Genomic DNA, 13,799 nt, shown 5'->3' with positions numbered 1-13,799 from the left:
ATAAAAAATTATTAAGATGAAAAAAGTATATGATTTTTGACCAGAAGTTAATGTAAAATGAACACTGTGATTTCCAGACCACTGACAATGCAAGCTAGGTAGAATAATTTGTTACTATTGGGTTTAATCACACTTACTGGAATGACACTCAGAAACGAATTTCATCAGGTTGGAAAAAGCAGATAACAGCTGAGGATATCAGGCCACATTTGTATTCATTTTCTGTTGCTATGTAACAAATTATCAGAAATTTGGCAATGTACAACACTCCTTTATTATTTCCTGGTTCTAGATGGTCAGGAGTCTTCAGAAGGTTTGGCTCATTCTCATAAAGCTGAAATCAAGGTGTCAGCTAGACAGAGATTTTCGGGAGAATTCACTTCTGGTTCATCCCGGTTGTTGGCAGAATTCAGTTCTGTTCTGTTTAGCCACCAAGGAAACATAGGCCCCAGTTTCCTTGCTGGCTATTATCTGGATGCCTCTCTCAGTCCTAGAGGCTGCCTTTCATTCCTTGCACATGTCTCTCTCCATCTTCAAGCCAGAGGTGCATTATTCTCATGCTTCAAATCTCTGAATTCTCCTTCTCTTATCAGCCAGAAAAGTCTTTGCTTTAAAAGTGTTCATGTTATTAACTTAGGACCACCCTGATAATCTTCTCATCTTAAGGTGACCTGATTAGTAATTTTAATTTCTTCCTCAGAAGTTCATTTTGACAAGTAATGTAGCCTAGTCAAGGAGTAACACTTCATTGTAAAGCTGAGGGGTTAGGAAGAGGAAGTCTTGGGATGGGTGGTGATGAGGTGAAAAAAGGTTAATAAACGTGAGCCTGGGACCGAAATAGGCACTCACTGGAATCCCACGCTGCAGACTCGAGGACTGGGCACTCCTGGGAACCCTGTGCGTCCTGAGTACGCTCTGGCTTCTGTGGACTCTGCTTCTCCAGTGAATGACCCTTGAGGAAAACTGACCAGTTCTTATAACTTAAAATCATGGTTGATGATTTGGTGATATTCAGAGATGTTGCTGTAGACTTTGCTCAAGAAGAGTAGGAATGCCTGAACTCATATCAGAAGAATTTGTACAGAGATGTGATATTAGAGAACTTGGTGTCAGTGGGACGTTCCATTTCTAAGCCACATGTCATTACCCTGATAGAACAAGGGAAAGAACCCTGGATGGTTGTGAGGGATGAGAAAAAGAGATGGAGCCTAGATTCAGAATCTAGATATGACATTAAAAAGTTATCTCAAAAGGATATTTATGAAATGAATTTATCTCAGTGGGAGATAATGGAAACCATTGGAAGTTATAGCTTGGAAGACTCCTTTTTCAGAAAAGACTGTGAATATAAAAAGTTTGAGGACAAAAGCATCCTCAAAAGGCATATTTCAGGCAAGTGAAAAACAACACCTCTGAAAAAAGGCCCACTTACAGAAAACTCAAATCTCTTACTTTACATCAGAGAATTCATAACAGAGAGAAACCCTATGAATGTGGGGAGTATGGAAAGGCTTTTAGAGTACACCAGCAACTTACTTTCCATCAGAGAATTCCTACTGATGAGAAACCCTCTGTATGTAAAGATTGTGGAAAAACCTTTAGACAGTGTGCCCATGTTAGTCGCAGCAGATAATTCATATTTCTGACAAACTCCTTGAATGTAAAAAATGTGAAAAGATCTTTACATGTAGTGCAGATCTTCTAGTACATCATATAATTCATACTGGTGAGAAGCCCTATGACTGTAAGGAATGTGGGAAATCCTTTAGAGTGTGAGGACAACTTAATCTCCATCAGAGGATTCATACTGGTGAGAAAGTCTATGAATGCAAGGATTGTGGGAAGACCTTTTTAGAGAGTATGCACACTTTACTCGACATCAAAGACTTACTGTTGCTGAGACGTGCTTTGAGTGTAAAGAACATGGGCAGGCTTTTCTGTGTAGTACAAGCCTTAGAATACACCACAAACTTCATACTGGTGAAAAACTCTGTGAATGTAAGGAATATAGGAAGGCCTTCAGAGTGCGGCAACAACTAACACTCTATAGCAGAATTCATACTGGTGAGAAACCCTATGATTGTAAAGACTGTGGGCAGATATTTAGCCTTGGCTATCATCTAACTCTCCATCAGAGAATTCATACCGGTGAGACATCTTATGAATGTGAAGAATGTCAGAAGTTTTTTTCATCGTTACTCAGAACTTGTTTCACAATAGGGTATTCATGTTGGAGAGAAAACCTATGATTGTAAGGAATGTGGAAAGGCCTTTAGATTTTATTCATCACTTATTCAACATCACGGAATTCATTCTGGTGAGAAACCATACAATTGTAAGGGATGCAAAAAGGCCTTTCACCAACACTCACACCTTACTTATGATCAGCAAATTAATAATATAACTACATAATTATAAGAAATCCTTCCATTGTGGATTTTGTGTTAAGGAGTATTGTGTTTAGGAGCGTTTTTCTAGAGAAAAAGCTTTTGAATGTAGGGATCCCTTTTACTTCATGATGACAATTAAAAAGTTTTATTTAAAAGAAAGAATATGTTCGTGAATGAACTTCATAATGAACTTCATAGTGAACAGATTGGGTTGACATCTGAACCCATTGATCAATTTTAACCTCATCAAAAATAGGACAAGACATTTTGTTCCTCCTAATGAAGTAAAGTATGCACACATCTTGCCAAAAAACATTGAACCTGAATCTAATTAAGCATCAAGATCTAGCTGCCAGTGTAGAGAAAATTCAGGGAATATAAGAACACATTGCATGATGCAAAAAGAAGCAATTAAATCTAAAATATGGGTAATTCTACAAGAGGAATGACCTGGCTTCTCAACCAATAAAATAGCACTGAGAAAAAGGTAAGTGGAACTCTGTATGTTAAAGTCTTAAGAAATGTATGAATTAAATGATATGAATGAGTGATTTTATTTATATCACAAGGTGAGAAAACTTAAAACATTTTTGTGACAACTGGGAAAAGGAGAATGTTGACAGTATTAGATAATATTAAGAAATGTTTTTGTTAAGTGATAAAAGCATTGAGGTTGTGTAAAAATCTCTTAAGGGTAAGTTATGAAGTTTATACACATAAGATGATATGTCTGGAATTTTCTTTAAAATGATCATGGAAAAGAAAAACATGGATAACAAGTTTGTCAAAATGACAAAAACAAGCAAACAAATTGAAAACAAACAAACAAACAAAAAACAGTGAGCCTGAAGGGGGACTTCCCAGGCCTGCATCCCCTCCCCGGGAAACACCCAGGCTCAACCCCTAGCAATAAATCAAGATGTCCAAATACTCCTAAACAGAGGAGATAAGACCCAACTGGTATTAACTGGTTTCTCCACATTCACAAACTGCTGAAACCTATCTACTATTTGAACTCTAGCCTCATTGTAATACAATTAAAATGAACATGAAGGCTTCCCTTCCCCCGCCCCTGTGGGTTTTTCTGTACACATGCACAGAAAGAAACTAGTTATATAACCAACATATGTCAATCAAATGCCCTCAGTCTATGCATCACATATGCTGTAAGGAACTTTATCTACTATTTCCTACAAGTATATAAGAAAAAGCAAACCTGAAGTTAGGTGCAGTTGTCTATTCTAAGATTCTGTCCCGACAACCTCCTGCCAGTGTTTCTCTCCTTACAACCCGGGGCAGCCATCTCCCCAAGACACTGCCATTACCTTCTTACCTCCTTACTATAATAATAACTTGTCCTTGCTCTCCTCATTTCAGGTTGAGTCTGTGAATTCCTCCACCTTTTGCAAATGACCAGGGGTTAATTCCAATGACACAACAGGTGAGTATAAGTTTTTTCAATTCTGACTACCCGCATGGTTACGGCAAAAGAAAAGAGAAAGAGGCTGACAAGTAATGCTCAGACTTTGATAAATAATCCATATGCATTTTCTAGCTTAATTATAAACCTGTCTCTACATTTGTGGAGCCCAGAGCAAGACTACAAATGGAGGCTGACAGAGAATACATCCAAATATTTTAAATAATGTATCAAGCTCACATACTTTTAAATAAAATATGTTCTATCCCCTTACCTTGACAAAAGCAGATGAACAGAGAAAAATACTGCATGTGTCATGTGCATTTGTATCCTCTGAAAGTGTGCTAGTCTTGGCTGCAGCGTGGGTTGTCAGCACATGCATGCAAAATACCATGCGACACTCGCATGAAAAGTAAAGGGGAGAAGGACCATGGGGCCCAGTTCTCTTCGTGCCACCACATTCTGGTAGAGAAGTTCATGGAGTCTCAGAACTCTAAAGTTGAACTTGGCCTTCCAGATTGGTAGAGGTTTTATGTTGTGTGCTTGTTTTAGTTTGCAGATATGATGCACATTGCATATGCAGTATGGGTTGTCTGCACACACTTGTGAAATACCACGAGATATTCCCATGTGCCTCCATGTCCTCTAAATGACCCTCCTCTTGGCTACACTGAAGTCTAGCTTTGCGCACTGACGGTTTCTTTACCAAAGACAGACTGAGAGTGAGGCCCCCCAGATCTCTGGATTGGGGGTTCATATATAACCAAACATGGTCTAGAAGCAGAGGCATGTGCTCCAGATGGAAACTTCATTGACAAAAATTAAAATAATGGTCCAAATAACAACAAATAGTCTCTGTAAGAACTAGCTAAACTACAAACTGCTAAAATGCAGCTAGAGGAGAACTATTACATTACTATAATTACTATGATGGATTGAATTGTGTCCTTCCAAAATTTATATGTTGAAACCTTTATCCCCAATCTGACTGTATTTGGAGAAAGGGATTTGAAGGAGGCAACTAAGGTTAAATGGAGTCATAAACATGAGGCCCTTTTCTGATAGATCTATGTCCTTAAAATGAGGAAAATACACCAAGATGCCATGTAAGGATAAAATGAGCAGGTACTGTCTGCAAGCTGAGGAGAGAGTTCTTACCAGAAACCTTCTCTGTGACACCTTGATCTGGGACTTCTAGCATCCAGAACCATGAGAAAATTAATTACTGATGTCTTAGCCGCGCGGTTTCTGATATTTTGTTACGGCAGCCAGTGTAGACAAATATACCCTATTTACTGAAAAGTGGGGAAATAGAGGAAAAAACATAAACACCGTAAAAATCTGTTCCTTTAATTTTTCCATAAAAACAAATTTAGAGAGAAATGAAAAGGAATGTGTGAGAATCATTTTAAACACTTCAATATCTTCAGTTACAGGTTTGGGAATTTGAAAATATTTAACAATTTTTTATCGTAACATTCAGTGCACTGTTTCTACAATATAGTTTCATCAGAAAATAGATACAAGTCTTTAAATTAAAATTTGCAAAGTTTTAATGGTAACATAATTACAAGTTCCTGAAAGTTGACAACTTGTATCTTAAAAGAATCAAGGAAAACTCAACTAAGGAATATAATTGCGGCCTGAAACTTATTTTTTGAATGTAGTAACCTCCCTAAGTGTCAAGCATACACTGAGACAGTAGTTTTCAGAATGGTGCTCTGTGGTTTAAAACAATAAATTTCACTATGTGCGTCTCATGGAATCATGGCAAATCAGAGACATTGGATTATCCAATATATTTGATTGACAAGTTTCTTTTTTTTTTCTTAAGCACCCTTTTGTATGTACTTGAATCTCAGTCCAAAAAATTAGGAGTAAAGGAAAGATTTTGTCTTTATTTCTTACAAATAAACCTATGGTAATTTTGGCTTTAAACTCCTTCCACACCACTCACGCGGATAATTTAGGCTTAAGCTGGGCACCTGGTGTTCTTTCCAACTGACCTGGCCACTGGCATTGTTAAGTCAACAGACTTCTCTAATCAGTACCTGAGTTCATCAATATGGGTGGCTCTGCATTTTGTGTCATGTGTGGTCACAAGAATCTTATATCTGAATTCAGCATTCCTAATATAAAACAAGGTGATTCTGAGTTCATGCCCCATTGTCATGTTACTTCCTGAGACTTAGGATTCATGGTCCCCATCTTTAAGACCCAAGTATCACTTGTCTTGTGCCAAATCCAGGAAAATATTTTTTTAAGTTAAGAAAAATCTCTCTTGTGCAAACTCAATCCCCCTCCAATGCAATCGACTCCTTTCTCTGTAAACTATGTTCTTATGGGTGGTTTAGGATTTTGGAAGGAAAGCTAGGTAGCCCTATTATCCCAGATATATAGAAATTTTATTTTCTTGGTTGTATCAAACCAGAGTAGAAACCAAAGGTAAAGTAATAAATTACCAATAAATATAATTATATCACCTTATAAAAATCACAGCTCAAAAGTCATTGTTTTTGTTAATATCATCATCCTTTGCATTTTTAGTTAAGGTTGAGAAAAGTTTCTTGATCTCCGTAATTTCTTCACAATTTCTGGCACTGCTGTGACATCTTACTGTTAGTTGTGTGTGTGTAGGAGGGAAGTGTGTGAAATATATATATTTTTTGGCGCTTTAGTTTCTCAACTTGTGAATTTGCTTGACTATGGTAACTTTAAGGAAGAAATAATATTGAAAAAATAGTACACATCATAATTTCAACCATCACATTTATAATGTTAGCTCTAAAAATGAATACTGATCATAATTTAATCTTACAAAAATAATTTGATGAAATTACTTTTAAAGAATATCTGGTGCTTCTGGGCTAAAGATTCATGTTCTATTCATCTACTGGATAAAATTTCTTACCCTGTACTTAGCCTGGTTGAATCCAATACTTTATGTTGTACAGAGCAGTACTCTACAGGCTTCTTAGCCAGCATTTGTAATTTAAAAAAAGTAGCAGAAAATTTAAATTCCATATATATATATATATATATATATATATATATATATATATATATATATATATAAATATTTTGTCATATTTTGGTTTTAAATATTTGGGAATTTTGAGGTGTAGAATAAGAAAGACAGGACATTTTGGCATTTTTGCCTTACTCGGAAACACACAGCTTAACATTTTTGATTTTCAAAATAAATGAACCTGAATTGGCAAATTTTAGTGGCCTTCACCTTCATATTCAAAAAGAATGCTAAAGGAAGAATGCTATATATATATCTCCATTGTGGTTACACAATATTTTTTTTTCTTGTGGTGAGCCCTTTTAATATCCATTATATCAAATTTCAAATACGCAATAGAGTATTATTATTATTACTCATTATGCTGCATATTAAATCCCCATGACTTATTTATTTTATAACTGGAATTAATCACCTTTTGACCCTCTTCACCTATTTTACCTGACCCTTCAGCCCTTACCTATGGCATCCACCAGTCTGCTCTCTGTATCTAGGTTCTTGTTTGCTTGTTTTTTTTGTGTGTTTTTTTTTTGTTGTTTTTTTTTAAATTAAATTTATTGGGGTGACAATTGTTAGTAAAATTACATAGATTTCAGGTGTACAATTCTGTATTATGTCATCTATAAATCCCATTGTGAGTTCTCCTTCCATCACCATATATTCGATCCCCCTTACCCTCATCTCCCACCCCCCCACCCCCCGCCCCCCTTACTCTCTGGCAACCACTAAACTATTGTCTGTGTCTATGAGTTTCTGTTTCTCATTTGTTTGTCTTGTTCTTTTGTTGTTTTTGGTTTATATACCACATATCAGTGAAATCACATGGTTCTCTGCTTTTTCTGTCTGACTTGTTTCGCTCAGCATTACTCTCTCAAGATCCATCCATGTTGTCACAAATGTTCCTATATCATCTTTTCTTACTGCCGAATAATACCGCCCTGAACGCGCCAGATCTCGTCTGTTTGCTTGTTTTTAATTTTTTGTTTTTGTTATTTTGATTTTACATACAAGTGAGATCATATGAAAGTATTTGTCATTATCTGTCTGACTTATTTCACTTAACGTAATGCCCTCAAGGACCATCCATGTTGTCACAAATAGAAAGATTTCATTCTTTTCTATGGCTGAATAATATTGCATTGTATATAAATATATTTTCTTTATCTACTCATTCATTGATGGACACTTAGGTTGCTTCCATATTTTGGCTATCATAAATAATGCTGCAGTTAAGATGGGGGTGCATATATCTTTCAACTTAATGTTTTTTGTTTTTTTTTTCTCCCCTTAGGTGAAATACTCAACAGTAGAAATGCTGGGTTATATGGTAGCTCTATTTTTAATTTTTGAGAAAACCTGTATACTGTTTTCCATGGTGGCTGCACTATTTTATTTATTTTTGAATTATATTTATTGAGATGACATTGGTTAATAAAATTATATAGTTTTCAAGTGTACATTTCTATAGAACATGATCTGTATATTACATTGTGTATATACCACCCAGAGTCAGTTTTCTTTCCATCACCATATATTTGACCCCCCTTTACCCTTTTTTACCTTTCCCCCATCCCCCTTATCCTCTGCTAACCGTTAAACTGTTGTCTTTGTCTATGAGTTTTTGTTTCTTTGTTTGTCTTGTTCCTTTACTGCTTTCAGTTTTATATGCCACATATGAGTGAAGTCCTACGGTTCTCGACTTTTTCTGTGTGACATATTTCGCTTAGCATAATAATCTTAAGATCCATCCATGTTATTGCAAATGGCAGCATTTCATCTATTCTCATGGCCAAGTAGTATTCCATTGTGTATATGTACCACATTTTCTTTATCCAGCTATCTACCGAAAGACACATTGATTGTTTCCATGTCTTGGACACTGTGAATAATGCTGCAATGAACACTGGGGTACATATATCTTTACAGATAAATGTTTTCACATTTAGGAGTAGATAACCGGAAGAGTGATTGCTGGGTCATATGGTAATTCAATTCTTAATTTTTTGTGGAACTTCCACTCTGCCTTCCACAGTAGCTTCACCAATCAGCATTCCCATCAATAGTGTATGAGGGTTCCTTTTTCTCTACAGCCTTTGTTTTGCTGGTGGTTTTTTTCACTGCACAGAAGTTTTTTAGTTTGATATAGTCCCATTCACTGATTTTTGCTTTTACTTCCCTTGTTTATAAGGTCAAATTCATAAAATCCTCTCTAAACCCAAGCATGTTTAATACCTATGCTTTTTTCTATGCAGTTTATTATTTCAGGTCTTATGTTTAGGTCTTTAATCCATTTTGAGTTTATTTTGGTATATAGTGACAGATAGCCAATTTACATTTGCACCAACAGTGAACAAGTGTTCCCTTTTCTCCACATACTCACTAGAGCTTATTACTTCTTGTAATTTTGAGAGTAGGCATTCTAACAGATGTGAAATCATATTTCATTGTGGTTTTAATTTGCATTTCTCTAATAACTAGTGATGTTGAGCACCTTTTTATGTACCTGTTGGCCATCTGTACTTCATCTTTGGAAAAATGTCTCTTCATATCCTTTACCCATATTTTAACTACTCATTTGGTGTGTTTTTTTCCTATTGAATAGTGTAAGTTCTTTATACATTTTAGATGTTAACCCCTTAACAGATATATGATTTGCAAATATTTTCTCCCATTTGGTAGGTAGCCTTTTCATTTTGCTGATGGTTTCTTTTGCTGCGCAGAAGTTTTTCGTTGACTGTTTAGATCTTTCTCACACCTATTTTTCTCTATGTGATCCAAACATCTCTAAAAAGATTTAACAATGAAGGACTTGAACTTAGAATGTTGGGCAATTTTAGTCTTGGTTTTAAAGAAAAATTTTAAAAATCAAATTGAGAAATATTGTAGATGTCATTATTTACTTAAGTAAATCATGAATTTTCTTTTCACAATAATGAAAAATTGAAGGACTCTGGAGACATATATCCAATCTTTGACCTGTTGTTTTAATAGATTGTTTTCTTACTTATTCAACATATCCAAATTATTCTTACATTTCATCACTTACTCCTTAACATGACTATTCATCATGTTTTTATATCTAATTTCTCTTTTTTTAGTATTAGTTCTTTACTCTCATTTTTCTGATCTGGAAAAAATCATCAGAAAGTTCAAATTTATTTTGTATCTGTATGAAAGGGAGACCATTCAAAATTGTAATGCATATGTTTTTAAGATTTGGAATCTATAAAATAAGGAATTAAGTTATTTTATGTGCTTTTACTTTTTGTACATGTATTTGTGTATTTAGTAAACAAAAAATTAGGTTTTCATATATTTTAAAAGATCGTGGTCAATTGATTGTCTGCATGAATTCTTCTCATAATTAAATAAGTGACATACAATATTGTAGAAGAAGAGTGTTGCTAAAATATTTAACCATTAAGACATTTTTCAATATTTTCTACACTTCATTATATTCTTTCAAATTTGTTTTTGCCTGAATTTAGTCATGACCAAAAAGTAATTGTAGAATGCATTCATTTATATGTGTAGGTTGGAAACATTAATAATGTAGAAGTTTAAGTAATTTTCTATTTAAATGATACCATATTATAAGCAAGCAATGCCTTAACATATTTAAAATTAAAGTATAATGTAGCAAGCATGTAGACATTTTCCTGAAAAATAATGTATAGCTTGATGAATTATTTTGAGTTGAAGTTCCATATAACCATCATCCAGGTCAAGAAACAGCATATTTCACTACAATTTAGCTTTTGGGACTAACCAAATTTTTCTATAAAAATGCATTCATTTTATAACACAGCCCTTATGAGAGCTGAGTTTAACTTTTTTTGTAAGCAACCTTTGAAATACTGTAGCTAAAATAGTCATTAAAAAAAAAGTATAAAACTTCAAACAATATGTCTTCAGAAGTCATTGTTTTCGCTGTAGGAAGCCTGAAAACTTGATTTAAATAATATTAAAATGTGTGTTACTTTGTCTAAGAAAAATATCTAGACTCCCATGACATGGGGCATACTCTTACCTGAATAACCATTTATTGCAATATTATCAGAAGCACAAAGCAATGGTTCCTCAGATTAGTTTTTAATTGTGATGAGAAATTACTCACCAACAGCTCCTCAACTACAAACCAAATGAAGAGAAATAGATCCATCCTCCATCCCAAATAATGGCAAATTTATAGAAGAAAATAATGGAAAGAAAACACAATAAATTCACATATAAATTACTAAACCCAGGAAAATCAAGGACTGATGATTTTGATATTTTTTTTCTTGTCAATATGTACAGGGGTAGATGAATGCCACATCTTATTAATTTTTGTTCAATTAAAAGAGTTCCTCTGAAGTTTAAGTATTAGGTATATATTATAAATGACAGTTGTCCATGTTTTCTTAAGTAATACTTTGCTGTCATTGGTGTTATGCTACGTTCTTTGCTTAAAAAAAAAAAAAAATCCTCAACACCACCCTCCCCACTTTTGCTTACTAATTTGGATCAGAATACATCATTCTAGTATTTCTACAGCCTTGTTCTTCATGCAAGTCCTCTTATTTTTCTTCGGTGTTTTCAATTCTCTGCCTTTAAATCAAACCTGAGAAAGTAGTTTTCATGACTAACTTCTACTAGATTATTCATTTATTTACTCTTAGAATTGAGTATCTTTAGTTTGTTTTTTATCTCTTACTTATACTTTATTGATGTGTCTTACTATTCCCATGTATCTATTTCTTCATTTTAATTTGTGTGCTTTGCATTGTCTTCCAGATGACATGTCATTTGGCCCTTTATCTTTAACTGCTGACCATTTTATACATTACTCAAATATCTGTACAAAGCATAGTAGAAGAGGATTAAGGAAAATAAATTCATTGAGAAATAACATGAGGAGTTCATTAGAAATATCGATGGCAAAATGATTGACATTAATTCATTTTATTTGTCAAAAATACCTAATTGAGTCAAGCATCACACAAGGATAAGCCACTGTATCAGCATGAAAATACACATTTGTGTTTTAATTAGAAAAGTCAATTTATGAATGAACAAGAGGCTGAAAGCGGGGGTTATAGAACATTGTTATGACCAAATAATAGTAAACATATAGCATTTTTTACAGTTTTCATCTCTGAAAATCTTATTCACTTTCAATCCATCTTCTCACTGGCACTAAAGTAATTCTGATGAAAAGCAAAACTGGTAACGTTACTTCAATGTAATTCCAATGGAATAAACTTATTCCAGGTGGTTGGCTGATTTCACTGAAGAACAGAGCATATCAGATGATCAGTAATAGGCACTTAACAATGACTGTAACCAGAATGTCGTCCTTGGTGAATGGGCATCCGTTTTTCTCAGTCCATTACTTCAATTTCTGTAATTCTTTTCTTGAGGGTGTGGTTAGGGTAAATGGTGGATTGATGTCTAAAGAGTAGATCATCTGGTCCTCCTGGTTCTTCAGATTCTCTTCTTCTGCGGTGCTTTTTGTTGACAATCACCTAATCTTCACCAAATACATTGGGACACCCAAATAGTCACATTTTTAAAAAATCTCTTGCAGTCTAACTAGATATGTTCCCACTAAACTTCCAATCATTTTCCTTTAAAATCCCTCATCATCCAGTCATACAATTAGCCATTGTCCATGATTTATTATAGATCTGAACCTTTAGGTTAAATGGAAAAGCATCTGCCCATGAAGTGAACTATCCTTTACCGCTGTCTTACAGGGTCACCATTGAGTAAGACTGCAGTCCTACAACTGCTCTTTCATGATAGTGTCACTGTATCATGCAGAACCATCTATAAACTAGGTTTAACCTATTTCTTTTACCATAATTCGTTTATAGTTGATTCCCCCTTGATGCTATAGGTTCAGGTTGATGATTACAAGGCAAGATAGAAGGGAATAAGTGACATGGGCATTAGCACATTTTGTTCAAGTAACTTATTCATGATGTCAGGACTTGCTTATGCCTTATTTTGTATATACCACTTCCATTCAAATATGTTGGTTGTTATGCATGGCCATCTTTATAGCTTCATTGGTCCAACTACACAATTTATGATAGGCAGCTAAGGTTGTATAGTAACTTAATGGTTAATGGCCACACGTTCAATCTACTAACCCTTAATTACTACCTAAAAGCTGTTTCTCAAAAGTAGACTAATCCCTTTCAGAAGGTGGTATAACTTTGTTCCCAGATCCTAAAGTCTTATGGAATTAATTGTGGACAACTAGAAGAGGAAGCAGAGATTATAGGAGCCTTTATAGGTTCAATTTGATCCAGCTCTTGCCGACTCTTAGTTTTCTATTGCTGATGTAACAAATTACTACAAACTTAGTGGCTTAAAATAATATAAATGTATTTCTTCTAGTGTTGTAAGTGAGACGTGTGTCTCATCATACTAAAGTCATAGTTTTGGTGGGCTGCTTTCCTTTCTGGAAGCTTAAGAGGGAAAATCTGCTTCCTTTCATTTTCCAGGTACTAGAGGTCAACATATTCTTTGGTTTGTACCCCCTTCTTCCATCTTCAATAGCAGATCGAGAGCTCTAACATTAAATTTTCTGATGCTTCTTCTGTTGTCACATCTCTCTCTTTCCACTTTGAAGAGCTCATGTGACTAAATTGGGCCCATTTGGTTCATGCATATATTCCCATCTCAAGGTCTGTAACCATGATCATATCTGCAATGTTCCTATTGTCATGTAAAGGAATATATTTACAGGTCCTGGGGATTAGGGTGTGGACATTTTTGGGTGGCCATTTTTTGCCTACCTCAAGACAGTTTGAGTAGAGAAAGGGTCAAAATGGCTAAGTAAAATTTTTCTTATGGGACAGAATTTTATATTTGAATTAATTTGCTTTCACTTCTTGGCAAATAGAGACAGGTAGTTGGGAGGTTTTTTCATAACGTAAATTTTTTATTCTTATGACTTCAGAGAAAGATT

General features: G+C 34.7%; 1 pseudogene; it reads left to right on the top strand.

The window, feature by feature from the left end:
• The first annotated feature begins 989 nt into the window (after positions 1-989).
• Positions 990-2,412, top strand: LOC109447565 (uncharacterized; annotated as a pseudogene).
• Positions 2,413-13,799: the final 11,387 nt, after the last annotated feature.

The sequence above is a fragment of the Rhinolophus sinicus genome, linkage group LG01, assembly GCF_036562045.2.
Source record: "Rhinolophus sinicus isolate RSC01 linkage group LG01, ASM3656204v1, whole genome shotgun sequence".
NCBI classification, from domain to species: Eukaryota; Metazoa; Chordata; class Mammalia; order Chiroptera; family Rhinolophidae; genus Rhinolophus; species Rhinolophus sinicus.
This window is presented reverse-complemented; position numbering and strand designations above follow the sequence as displayed.